Source organism: Vulpes lagopus, chromosome 1 (genome assembly GCF_018345385.1).
Source record: "Vulpes lagopus strain Blue_001 chromosome 1, ASM1834538v1, whole genome shotgun sequence".
Taxonomy (NCBI): domain Eukaryota; kingdom Metazoa; phylum Chordata; class Mammalia; order Carnivora; family Canidae; genus Vulpes; species Vulpes lagopus.
In genome coordinates this window covers 74965006-74979363 of record NC_054824.1, presented here as the reverse complement: position 1 = coordinate 74979363, position 14358 = coordinate 74965006, and positions in this window count along the sequence as shown.

Below are 14358 nucleotides of genomic sequence, written 5' to 3'. Positions count from 1 at the left end.
TTTAAGAGCCATGCATGTTGCTGCTGTGTCAGTATTTCATTCCTTTTTATTGCTGAGTAAAATTTCATAGTCAGGATGTACCACAATCTGTTTATCCTTTCATCAGTTGGAGGTCTTTGGGTTGTTTCCAGGTAGGGGCAATTTACGAATAAAGCTGTCACAAACTCGTGTATGTAAGTTGTTGTGTGAACATAAGTTTTCACTTCTCTTGGGAAAATACCTAAGTGTAGAATTGCTGGGTGGTATGGTGAATGTATGTTTGACTTTATAAGAATCTGATAAACTGTCCAGGAATTTTTAAATTTCAGTTTGAGGAAGAGGTCTGGAAACCATCACTTTAACCAAGTGATCACACTTCATATTACCTAAGTATGAAACAACTTGATATTTTGTATTCCTATTGTGATGTGTTAGGAACGTATGACATATTCTTGACAAAATTGTTAGCCTGAATCTAATCAAGCTTCTAGATCTAATTTTCAGACTACAAGAAATACACGAAAATCAAGAAAAAAGTTACAGGGGCTTCTGGCTGGCTCAGTTGGTAGAGCATCTGACTCTTGATCTCAGGGTTGTGAGTTCAAGCCCCATGTTCCGCACGGAGCCTACTTAAAAAAGAAGAAGGTGGAGGAGGAGGAGGAGGAGGAGGAGGAGGAGGAAGTTAGACACTCTAAGGAGGCACTCGGACAAATCCAGAATATAGGCATTCACAAGACAATTGTCCTGGTCTCTTCAAAAATACAATATCATGGGGTGGGGACAGGCAGGAGGAAGGCCGGGGGATTGTTCTAGATGTAAAGAGAATAAAAAGACATTACAACTGGGACGCGTGGGCGGCTCAGCGGTTGAGCATCAGCCTTTGGCTCAGGGTATGATCCTGGGGTCCTGGGATCGAGTCCCACGTCGGGCTCCCTGCATGGAGCCTGCTTCTCCCCCTGCCTGTGTCTCTGCCTCTTTCTCTGTGTCTCTCATGAATAAATAAATGAAAGCTTAAAAAAAATTACAACTAAACGCAATGCCTTGATTGGATCCTCAATCTAAACAAACAAACCAAAAAAACAAAAACCCAAAAGACAGCTATAAAGTACTTTTTTGGGCAAACTGAAAATTTTAATATGAAATCAGTATGAGATGACATTAGGAAATTTTTAATTTTCTTAGATGCGACAACACTGTAATTATAAAAGTAGTGTTATTTCTCAGAAATGCATTCTAACATGTTTAGAGGTGAAATACGATGTCTGTAACTTATTTTTTAATTATTCAGCATTTAAAAAATCTAAAAGATAGCTGTGATAAAATGTTAATTGTTGGATCTAAGTAATATATAGGTGTTCGTTTTACTGTTCTTTTCAAATTTCCTGTATTTTTTAAAAGATTTTATTTATTTATTTGAGAGAGAGAGAGAGAACACTAGAAGGGAGGGAAGGGCAGAGGGGAGGGAGAAGCGGGCTCCCCGCTGAGCAGAGAGCCCAATACAGGATTGGACCCTAGGACCCCAGGATCATGACCTGAGCCAAAGGCAGACACGTAACCAAGTGAGCCACTCAGCCATCCCTCAACTTTCCTGTATTTTGAAACCTGTATGAAATAGCTGAGAAAAAAAAATTTTTTTTTTAATTTACTTTTTTTTAAGCAATCTCCACACCCAGAGTGGGGCTCAAACTCACTACCCCGAGATCAAGAGTTGCCTGTTCTACCAACTGAGTCAGCCAGGCACCTCAAATAGCTGAGAAAATTTAATTACCGTATTTTTTCATTTCTGTAAGTTCTATTTATATTGAAAATCTGATTAGTCATTTCTTAAAAAACAATTTGTTTCTCGAAGCTGCTTTCAGGCTAGTATCTTACTTCTTTAAACATGATAATCCTAGCTATATCCTAGCTATTTTTTAATCCATGTCTGATAATTCCAGTATCTATTCATTCTATCTGTTGTTTATACTGCTTTGCACACACAGTACCTGGGTTTCCGTGTGTGTGTGCCTTGATTTTGTTTTGTTTTGTTTTGTTTTACTGTAAGGTCCTCAGGTCTTGCAAAAATATTTGCGGCGATTCTTTGAAGTCTAAGGTGAAGGCACATTTCTCTAAAGGAGATTTCCTTTGATTCCTCCCACCCATTTAGGGGCACCACCATACTGGGAGCAATTTCAGTTAAATGTAATATCACCACACAAGTGATATGAATTAGGGCTGCAAGTGAGCATGTGAGAGCTGGTCTGGGCTACATGTTCTCACAGACGCCCCGCCCCCCTCCACTACCCATCTCCAAGGCAAGTTCCATGCAGCCCTGCGGTGACAGGAGGTAGAAAGCATATTTATTTCTGGTTCTTTCTCTCTTATCAGAGGGGTCCTAGTGTTATGGGGAGTGTTTAATATTATACCCCTTCAACGGGCTGAACTGTGTCCACCTCCCTGCCCATTTCATATGTTCATGTTCTGACTCTTAGTACCTGAGAATGTGACTGCATTTGGGGATAGGGCCTTTAAAGAGGTGATTAAATGAGACCGTTAGAGTGGGTCATAATCCAGTCTGACTGGTTTCCTATTGAAGAGGAAATGTAGACACCAAAGGAGACACTAGGAATCCCATGCACAGAGCAAAGACCATGTGAGGGCACAGGGACACGGCAGTGCCACCTGCAAGCCAAGGAGAGAGGCCTCAGAATTCAACCAAACCTGCCAACAACTTGACCTTTGATTTCCAGCCTCCAGGACTGTGAGACAATGAATTTCTATTGTTAAAGTCCTTCAGTTGGGGCGCCTGTGCGTGGCTCAGTTGGTTAAGTGGCTGCCTTTGGCTCAGGTCATGACCCCAAGTCCTGGGACCAAGCCCCACCTCGTTGTAGGGCTCCCTGCTCAGTGGGGAGTCTGCTTCTCCCTCTGCCTCTGTGCTCTCTCTAGCTATCTCTCTTTCTCTCTCAAATAAATAAATAAAATCTTTTAAAAAAAAGAGAAGTCTAGAAGAAAAGTGAATTTTCAGAGAAAATGACCATTTAGAGTGATCTCAAGACATCCAAGGGTGAGAAAGGATAACATTTTTAGTTAAATGACAGCTACCGTATAGTAAGTATAAATCTTAGCGCACAAACTTCTAGAACAAAACAACATAATTTTATTTTTTCATAATTCCATTTAATTTTTACAATTTCCAGACCAGGGATCTTCCTGTAGTCCAGAAGGAGAGTAGCCTGGTAAATAATCATCAATCATCAACCTCCCAGATCTATAGCTCACGCTCTGAGGATTTTCTTAATTTTCTTTTCCTTTACCATCCTGAGGCCTAGGTTTTAAAATTCAGAACCCAAGAGACTCCTTTCTTTTTCCTGCTTCCTCTATGTCTAGGCATTAATTAGGAACAGTTTGTCAATAGCAGAAGAGTTGGAAACCAGGGGCTTGAGGAACAAGGAATTGTTTTTCTTACGCAACCGGATGTCCAGAGCAGGCAGGCTGGTCCTGGCTTGGTGGAGGCAGGGCTGATAACCCTTGGCCTTTTTCTCATATTTGCAAGATAGCTTTTGCAGCTCCAGACATCACATCTATGCTTGAGGCAGGAGGAAAGAGGACAAAGCAAAAACTGGCCCGGAAACCTCGAGCCGACACTGGTGTTTTTCTCACTGGCTGTGATGGTGTCGTAGGGCATAATCACAGAAAATGACATCTCACCCCAAAGTCCCTGACCTTCACGGTGATGGGACCTGGGTATTTGTCCCAGATTTGATTCAACGACATATGAACTCCCTCTTACCCAGCAGCTCGGTGCGTGTTCATGACGCTACTTGTGGTGGTTTTAAAAAGTATCTAAAAACTCTTGGACGTGCCTCCCTTCAAAAAATGGCAACTAATTACTCTCCTCTTTAGGGTGGGCCAGATTTAATGACTTGCTCCTAATGGAAAGAACATGATAGAAGTGGCAGCATGAGATGTCCCAGCCGAAGTCATGGAAGGTGCGGGCGCCTTTGGATCGCTTGCCTGGCGGAAACGAGCGGCCATGTCAGGAGAACACTCAAGCAGCTCTGTGGAGAGGCCTTCTCGGCAGAGGACTGCAGTCTTTGGCCAACAGCCCGCGCCGACTGACCTGCCAGCCTCAGTCAAGCCTTTCTTTTTTTTTAATTTTTAAAAAAGCTTTTATTTATTTAAGAGAGAGAGCCACAGGCAGCAACAGAGATAGTTAGAGAGAGCCCGAGCGGAAAAGAGAGGGAGAAGCAGACCCCCCTGCTGAGCAGGGAGCGGCCGTGGGTCTTGATCCCAGGACCCCAGGATCTCAGGGTCAGACCTGAGCCAAAGACAGAAGCCACCCAGGTGCCCCTCAGTCAAGCCTTCAGATGACTGCAGCCTCAACTGACATCGTGACTTACCTGAGAGCCCTAGGCAGAACCACCCAGAATTTCTGACCCACAGAAACTATGTGAGATAATCACTGTTTATTGTCATTTAAGTCACTAAGTCTTGAGCAATTTGCTACATAGGGATGGATCACATTGCCTCTGGGCTCCTCGGATTCTTAGCCAGGCCCGCATCCAGGCCATGTGCTTTGCGTCCTTCTGACTGATACCTCCTTTCTAGCCCTGGAGTGGACTTCCTCCTGGGCTTCGGTTGCGTTCCTTCCACTCCCCAAAGATATGGGCTTCCTCTGAGCTGGGTGAACCCTCTAATGGGCCTTGTAGGAAGGAAGGGTGGAGCCATTGATTCCTTTAAAGGCAACAGGAGCTGATGTTTTGGCCATGCCATCTGCCATCTTCCTTCTTACACGAAGCAGGAATGGGTACCAACCAAAGTGGCCATTGTGAAGACTCTCTGGTTGTTTTCTGGCTTCTGAGACAATGTCTTCCCGAAGCCCTGACTTAGCTTCTACATGAATAGCTGTTTGGGAATTTAGAAATTTCCCATTTTAGCCACTAAGTAGTAGAGAGGCGGGGGGAGGGGGAGAGAGGGAGAGAGAGAGAGAGAGAGAGAGAGAGAGAGAGAGGTGCTTGCACCTCCCTAAACTCATAGCAGCAATCTTAAGATCCTAAATAATTCCTTATAATTCCACCCCTGGGTCTTGGGAGCTAGACAGTGCTGTGGAGACTAGGCTCATCCTCCAAAACTCAGTTTGTGTGCCAGCTTGGAAAGGATTTTTTGGGCTTCTCTAGTCTGGCAACTGGGGTAGATGCCATTGAAATTCCTTTCTTTCCTAAAAAGAGGCTCAATATTTCAGAAATTCATCCTGAGATAAGGGTATTAGAGTGGCTGTATTAAATTCCTAGAGCTGCTGTAAAAAAAAATGCCACAAGCTGGATAGCTTTCAACAACAGAAATTTATTCTTTCACAGTTCTGGAGGCTTAGAAGTCCAAAATCAGGGTGTCAGCAAGACCACACTTTCCTGAAGGTTCTGGGGAAGAATGTATTCCATGCCTTACTCTTAGCTTCTAGTGTTACCTCCACTCATTGACATTTCTTGGCCGACAGCTCTACAGCTCCGGTCCCCATTTCTGTCCTTACTCAGCATTCTTCCCTCACATGGAGTTGCCAAGCAGATCCAACAGCCTTTGTCTCAGAATGACCCGGTTCTAGCCCTGGTCTAGGGTTAATATTCAGTCTTCAAGCAGATATAGGCTACTCCGAATTCTAAGACATCCTGGGTGAGCCCCACAAATAGCCAATACTGATCATGAACCACAGTAGTAATACACCAGCATTGCTCCTCTATAATTCAATTTAATTTCTACTGAGAGCCCCTATCATTTGGAGGGGCAAAACTTCATTTCACTTAAGTTGTTAAGTTGGTTTCCTCATGCTTTACCTAAATTGTATCTAAGTTCTAAGGGGTCTTGCATTAGGTCCCCAGGGGGGATGCATGTCCCCTTGCTTGTCGTCTCTGCACATCAGCATCTCTTAGACATTGGCACAGCCTGGCACAGTGGGGTTCGCCCTTGTTCCCATCTGTAGAATGTCTTTGGGTCCAAAGGTGTGTCACCTTGGAGCATGCAGGAAATGTTTTACTGCTCCCATCCACAAATGGAGCAATGGAAGCTCTAAGGTTGTCTCTTCTATTTCCATATTGTTTTGAAACATGTTTCTGAGACACATCAGGGTCTGGGGCACGGGGTCTCTCTCTAAGGACACATATTACCTATAGTTGTAATACACCTTCTCCCCCTCTACAAGCCTAGAGGTTCTTTATTTAGTCTGGGAACAGGGAATCCTGTCTTACTCATGCAGGGGAGGAAAAAATTTTCCCCTCTACCCTCTTAGTTCTTGTACAGGGACCGTGTAAATTATTATTTTTTAAAAATATTTTATTTATTTATTCATGAGAGACACAGAGAGAGAGAGAGGCAGAGACACAGGCAGAGGGAGAAGCAGGCTTCACGCAGGGAACCCCATGTGGGACTCGATCCCAGGTCTACAGCATCAGGCCCTGGGCTGAAGGTGGCGCTAAACCACTGAGCTATCCGGGCTGTGCTGGGACTATGTAAATTAAATTGAGAAAAAACAGATTAATAAGAGAATAGAGTTTATTTACACATGCAACACACACACATGCCAGAGAATTTAGTGATGAGTAAGTAACTCATAGGAGGTGTTAGAATTTAGGGCTTATATACAGCCTTAACAGGTAAAGAGGAGTGGGGAGAGAGGCACTCACAGGAAGTTAAATTATTTTTTAGAAAGATAAAAAAAAAAAAAAAGATAAAAAATGTTTGGGTTCTGGGGATCCCTGGGTGGCTCACCGGTTTGGCACCTGCCTTTGGCCCGGGGCGTGATCCTGGAGTCCTGGGATCGAGTCCCACATCGGGCTCCCAGCATGGGACCTGCTACTCCCTCCTCCAGTGTCTCTGCCTCTCTCTCTATATATATATGTCTATCATTAATAAATAAATCTTAAAAAAAAAAAAAAAGTTTGGGTTCTCAGGCGAACAAACAAGGTAAAAAGCTGTAATAATGCTTGTCTATACAGTTATGAGTGGTCTTTCTGCCTCTTTCAGGGCCATAAAATTTCCCTGGAGAAGGAATTCGGGGTGGGTTTTGTTCTTGTTCTCCCTTCCGGAAGTAAATCTTCCCTGAAGAGTGATTTATGGCAGCCTTATCTCTTAGATGTTGTTGCTTTTAGTCACATAAGAAAGTTCTGAGAAGGCTGTTTTTCTGCAACTGTTGAATCTCAAAAGTCTTCAGCTTAAAATAGTCTTTATACTAAGTGGCATATTTTGCGGTGGCAAATTCTGATCCCCCTCACTCGGCATTGGCATTAGGTATTCGTACAAATCTATCGTTCTCGTGTTGAGCCCTCTCTGAGGGCTAGATGTGAGACTTAAAAGCCTACAAGTAACTCTTTTTTCCTCTGTGTTTTCCTAAGTGAGCTTTTCCTGAAGGAATGAACGTCAAATAGCTTTGATGACTAAATGTGACCCAAAAAATGCAAGGACAGAGTCAAGTATTGGCTAATATTTCAAAAACTGACTGTACCATGCGTAGGCCGTGTCAGCACACCTTCTCAGCAATTCCCTGATGAGGGGTGTATTATCCGTTTTGCAGTTGAGGAAACCCACAGTTAGGACTTGACAATGAGAAGGTAAATCTGAATCCACATCTGTCTGCTTCTAGACTGTGTCACCCTGTACTATGTACAGGCATTGGGAAGTGTAATCGGAAGGCTCCAGGCCTGGGGGTGCAAATGAGGTCACGTCAGCGCTTACCCAGGTCACCCTTCACTTGTTCACAGGACCTCGGGCCCTTCAAAACGTCTCCCCAGGAGATTCGCGTCGATGCCCAAGAACAAGTTTCCTGGGTATCGCTGCCAGCCGCTGTCTCCTCCTCGGCAAGGAGAACTGCCCCCAAACTGATGCTCGCGCTGCCTGCTGTGCGGCGATAATGAGGTCCCTTCTCTGACCCGCAGTCTGGGGCTTCCAGCATCTGGGAAGCACTAATGGGGCCTCACCCCTCAGCTTGAAGGAGGAGAAAATCAAACGGCAGAGCTGACACCGGCGCAGGCTGGAGGCCAGGAACCAGGTGGCGGCCACATGGGGCCGCTCGGGGCCAGGCCAAGCTGGTCGCTGCAGCAGCGGCTGGAGTAGGAGGCAGGTGAGGCCAGAGGAATCCGAAGACGTACCGACGTACGACTGTCCCTACCATGTGTCTCTCCCAGATCTTGTGCAGCCACCCCCCCCCCACCCCGCCCAACTCTCCCCTGAGAGTCAGTGAAGACTGCAGCCCTCCAGCAACACCTCCACTGACCTGTGGCCACTACACCCACCCACAGGGACATGTCACTCCGGCGACAGAACAGCCAGCTCTCCTCCTGCTCAAGATCTATCCGTCCTTTCGTCTATGTGTTTTCCTAATGTTCCTTCGCCACTGGGCCCTCTCCACGGGCACGTGAACACGCCCCAGCCCGTCACAGCCACACACCCACCACTCCCCACTTCCTTCCAAAACTAAACTTCCCCACGTTGCTGTCCATACAACCACTTCCTTTCTCTCTCCTCCTAACTCATTCCAGAACCACTCCATTCGGAATTCTGCTCACACTGCACCCAATCCACTTTTACTGGGGTCACCTAAGACCTCAACGCTGCTAATTCCTGGAGATGGTTATCAGGGTGGTTTTGTTTTGTTTTGTTTTGTTTTTTGTTTTATGATAGTCACAGAGAGAGAGAGAGAGAGAGAGAGAGAGAGAGAGAGGCAGAGACATAGGCAGAGGGAGAAGCAGGCTCCATGCACCGGGAGCCCAACGTGGGATTCGATCCTGGGTCTCCAGGATCGCACCCTGGGCCAAAGGCAGGTGCCAAACCGCTGCACCACCCAGGGATCCCGGTTATCAGTTTTTATCTCAACTAAATTTCAGTAAAATTTAGTATTTGCTTGCTCCTTCTTAGAACAGTCTCGCTCTCAGCTTCCAAGGCACCACACCTGCTGATTTCCCTCCTATCTCTCTGTCTGCCCTGCCCCTCTCCCCTCTGCAGTGTGTTCTTCTCCGGTAGCCACTCACTACGTCCTCAGGCCTGCCCTAGGACCTTTGTAGGACAGGAAATCTTACCATATCCTCAGCTTTAAGCACCAGAAATAGATGTGAATTACACATTTCAGGTCTTATATAAATACATTAAATCCTTATATTTATTTCCTGTCCACTTGTATATAACAAGGCAGCACATTTGGGGGCTCCTCGATGGCTCAGTCTGTTGAGCATCTGACTCTTCATCTCCGTTCAGGTCTTGATTTCAGGGTTGTGAGTTCAAGCCCCGCCCTGGGCTCCACGCTGGGTGTGGAGCTTACTCAAAACAAACACACAAACCAAAACCAACACCAAAACAAACAAACAGAAAAAAAAACAAAAAGCAAGCAGCATATTTTATTCAAAAGAAATGGGCTTTAGACTCTGATCTGGATATAAATTCTGGCTTTTTCCCACTTACTGTCAGAATCCCCTTGGGAAGCATCAACTGCCCAGTCTCAGGGGCTTCCTCTACAGAAGGGGGCATACCATCCCCTTATTAGGCAATCTAGAACTCTACACAATCCCTTCCTTTTTTCCTTCTAAATTAGATGATCACTTATTCCCTTTCTGAAGAATAGAGTCAGAGTCCAGTCTCTAGAGTCAAGTGTCCTGGGTTCAAATCCTTCCTCTGCCTCATTCTTTCTCTCTGACCTTGGGCCAATTACTCAATTTCTTTACGTTTCAGGTTCCTTCATCTGTAAAATAGGCATAATAAAAGCATCTACCTCATAGAATTGTTGAAAGGATTAGATGAGATGTTACGTGCCTAGCACAGTACCTAGCCCATAGGCTAACTTAGAAATATTATCTCATATGTTTAGGGAGTCGTATTTCAGTTTTGATTACTTGCAACTCTAGAACTGTCCCCAAACAAGACGTAATTTAGAGGTGATGAATGAAATTGAATAGTTCAAGTAAGTTGGCACACGTTTTACCAAGGTTAATAATAGAATAAGTTAGACTCCTGAGTGTGACTCACAAGAGTATCTTAATCCAAAACTCAGACATTTGGGGTCCCTGGGTGGCGCAGCGGCTCGGCGCCTGCCTTTGGCCCAGGGCACGATCCTGGAGACCCGGGATCGAATCCCACGTCGGGCTCCCGGTGCATGGAGCTTGCTTCTCCCTCTGCCTGTGTCTCTGCCTCTCTCTCTCTCTCTGTGACTATCATAAATAAATAATAATAAAAAAAAATTCAAAACTCAGACATTTGATGCCTGTTATTGGAACTTTTTTTTACATATAATAATGTTAATTTATTAATTTTATTTAAGTAAGCTCTACGCCCAACGTGAGGCTCGAACCCATGGACCCTAGATCAAGTCAAACGCTCTGCTAACTGAGCCAGCAAGCCACCCCAATAAGCCAGTTTTTTAGAGTGAGGGTGGGGGAAGCTAATAGCCTCTGAATTTAACATGTTTACCTTTATACCCCAAAGTATGTGCTATTAGTAGTGCTGTCCTTAACTAACGTCCAAGTTATAATAAAGACCCGACACATCCAAAGATCACATGATTCCTTGATACTGCTCCTACATTCCTCCTCACCTAGTACCATAGGAGGCATAAATGGGAAAGGTGGGGCTTTTTGGGGTGTTTTTTTTTAAGATTTTATTTATTCACTCATGAGAGACACAGAGAGAGAGAGAGAGAGGCAGAAACACAGGCAGAGGGAGGAGCAGGTTCCATGCAGGGAGCCTGATGTAGGACTCGATCCTGGGTCTCCAGGATCACGCCCTGGGCCCAAAGCAGACCCTAAACCACTGAGCCACCCAGGGATCCCCAGGGAAAGGTGTGTGTCTCTCATGAATAAATAAATAAACTATTTTAAAAAAGAAAAGAAAAGACAATTCTGGAGAAAGTGACTTGAGGGGAGAATGGGTGCTGGGATAATCTCAGGTAAGATCTCTCTTTAACAGCCTTTCTAGGAAAGCTATGAATTTTTTTTCCCTTTAAATAGGCTCCATGCCCAGGATGGAGGGCAGCTCAGGACTTGAACTCACATCCTGAGATCAATATCTGAGTTGAGAGCAAGAGTGGGACATTTAACCGACTGAGTCACCAAGGTGCCCCTTCTCTGAGTTTTTTTTTTTTAAACCATTTTTTAAATATTTTACTTATTTATTAGCAACACAGAGAGAGAGGCAGAGACACAGGCAGAGGGAGAAGCAGGCTCCATGCAGGGAGCCGGACGTGGGACTTGATCCAGGGTCTCCAGGATCACGCCCTGGGCTGCAGGCAGCGCCAAACCACTGCGCCACCGGGGCTGCCCCCTTCTCTGAGTTTTAACTTATCTTTAAATACCTGAAATTTTGTCATCGAAATGAATAAAAAAATATTTTGGACACACTAAGTAGTCACATAATAGTACATGTGAACAGAGGCGCCTGAGTGGCTCAGTCAGTTAAGCATCAACTCTTGGTATTGGCTTAGGTTGTGATGTCCGGGTCATGAGATGGGCTCCTAATAGGGCCCACGTCAGCCTCAGTGGGGAGTCTGCTTGAGATTCTCTCCCTTTGGGCCTCTCCCATTCACACTTATGCTTTCCCTCTCTAAAATAAATGAATAATTCTTTAAAAAAAAATAGTAGGGAGGCTTGGGTGCCTCAGTGGTTGAGCGTCTGCCTTTGTTCTTACACACTTCTTCCATGAGACATAAACAACTGCCCCCTTTTCTTGCTTTCTCTCCTTTCTTACCAAAATGACCAGTTTAGGGATCCCTGGGTGGCGCAGCGGTTTGGCGCCTGCCTTTGGCCCAGGGCGCGATCCTGGAGACCCGGGATCGAATCCCACATCAGGCTCCCAGCATGGGACCTGCTACTCCCTCCTCCAGTGTCTCTGCCTCTCTCTTATATATATATGTCTATCATTAATAAATAAATCTTAAAAAAAAAAAAAAGTTTGGGTTCTCAGGCGAACAAACAAGGTAAAAAGCTGTAATAATGCTTGTCTATACAGTTATGAGTGGTCTTTCTGCCTCTTTCAGGGCCATAAAATTTCCCTGGAGAAGGAATTCGGGGTGGGTTTTGTTCTTGTTCTCCCTTCCGGAAGTAAATCTTCCCTGAAGAGTGATTTATGGCAGCCTTATCTCTTAGATGTTGTTGCTTTTAGTCACATAAGAAAGTTCTGAGAAGGCTGTTTTTCTGCAACTGTTGAATCTCAAAAGTCTTCAGCTTAAAATAGTCTTTATACTAAGTGGCATATTTTGCGGTGGCAAATTCTGATCCCCCTCACTCGGCATTGGCATTAGGTATTCGTACAAATCTATCGTTCTCGTGTTGAGCCCTCTCTGAGGGCTAGATGTGAGACTTAAAAGCCTACAAGTAACTCTTTTTTCCTCTGTGTTTTCCTAAGTGAGCTTTTCCTGAAGGAATGAACGTCAAATAGCTTTGATGACTAAATGTGACCCAAAAAATGCAAGGACAGAGTCAAGTATTGGCTAATATTTCAAAAACTGACTGTACCATGCGTAGGCCGTGTCAGCACACCTTCTCAGCAATTCCCTGATGAGGGGTGTATTATCCGTTTTGCAGTTGAGGAAACCCACAGTTAGGACTTGACAATGAGAAGGTAAATCTGAATCCACATCTGTCTGCTTCTAGACTGTGTCACCCTGTACTATGTACAGGCATTGGGAAGTGTAATCGGAAGGCTCCAGGCCTGGGGGTGCAAATGAGGTCACGTCAGCGCTTACCCAGGTCACCCTTCACTTGTTCACAGGACCTCGGGCCCTTCAAAACGTCTCCCCAGGAGATTCGCGTCGATGCCCAAGAACAAGTTTCCTGGGTATCGCTGCCAGCCGCTGTCTCCTCCTCGGCAAGGAGAACTGCCCCCAAACTGATGCTCGCGCTGCCTGCTGTGCGGCGATAATGAGGTCCCTTCTCTGACCCGCAGTCTGGGGCTTCCAGCATCTGGGAAGCACTAATGGGGCCTCACCCCTCAGCTTGAAGGAGGAGAAAATCAAACGGCAGAGCTGACACCGGCGCAGGCTGGAGGCCAGGAACCAGGTGGCGGCCACATGGGGCCACTCGGGGCCAGGCCAAGCTGGTCGCTGCAGCAGCGGCTGGAGTAGGAGGCAGGTGAGGCCAGAGGAATCCGAAGACGTACCGACGTACGACTGTCCCTACCATGTGTCTCTCCCAGATCTTGTGCAGCCACCCCCCCCCCACCCCGCCCAACTCTCCCCTGAGAGTCAGTGAAGACTGCAGCCCTCCAGCAACACCTCCACTGACCTGTGGCCACTACACCCACCCACAGGGACATGTCACTCCGGCGACAGAACAGCCAGCTCTCCTCCTGCTCAAGATCTATCCCTCCTTTCGTCTATGTGTTTTCCTAATGTTCCTTCGCCACTGGGCCCTCTCCACGGGCACGTGAACACGCCCCAGCCGGTCACAGCCACACACCCACCACTCCCCACTTCCTTCCAAAACTAAACTTCCCCACGTTGCTGTCCATACAACCACTTCCTTTCTCTCTCCTCCTAACTCATTCCAGAACCACTCCATTCGGAATTCTGCTCACACTGCACCCAATCCACTTTTACTGGGGTCACCTAAGACCTCAACGCTGCTAATTCCTGGAGATGGTTATCAGGGTGGTTTTGTTTTGTTTTGTTTTGTTTTTTGTTTTATGATAGTCACAGAGAGGCAGAGACATAGGCAGAGGGAGAAGCAGGCTCCATGCACCGGGAGCCCAACGTGGGATTCGATCCTGGGTCTCCAGGATCGCACCCTGGGCCAAAGGCAGGTGCCAAACCGCTGCACCACCCAGGGATCCCCGGTTATCAGTTTTTATCTCAACTAAATTTTCAGTAAAATTTAGTATTTGCTTGCTCCTTCTTAGAACAGTCTCGCTCTCAGCTTCCAAGGCACCACACCTGCTGATTTCCCTCCTATCTCTCTGTCTGCCCTGCCCCTCTCCCCTCTGCAGTGTGTTCTTCTCCGGTAGCCACTCACTACGTCCTCAGGCCTGCCCTAGGACCTTTGTAGGACAGGAAATCTTACCATATCCTCAGCTTTAAGCACCAGAAATAGATGTGAATTACACATTTCAGGTCTTATATAAATACATTAAATCCTTATATTTATTTCCTGTCCACTTGTATATAACAAGGCAGCACATTTGGGGGCTCCTCGATGGCTCAGTCTGTTGAGCATCTGACTCTTCATCTCCGTTCAGGTCTTGATTTCAGGGTTGTGAGTTCAAGCCCCGCCCTGGGCTCCACGCTGGGTGTGGAGCTTACTCAAAACAAACACACAAACCAAAACCAACACCAAAACAAACAAACAGAAAAAAAAACAAAAAGCAAGCAGCATATTTTATTCAAAAGAAATGGGCTTTAGACTCTGATCTGGATATAAATTCTGGCTTTTTCCCACT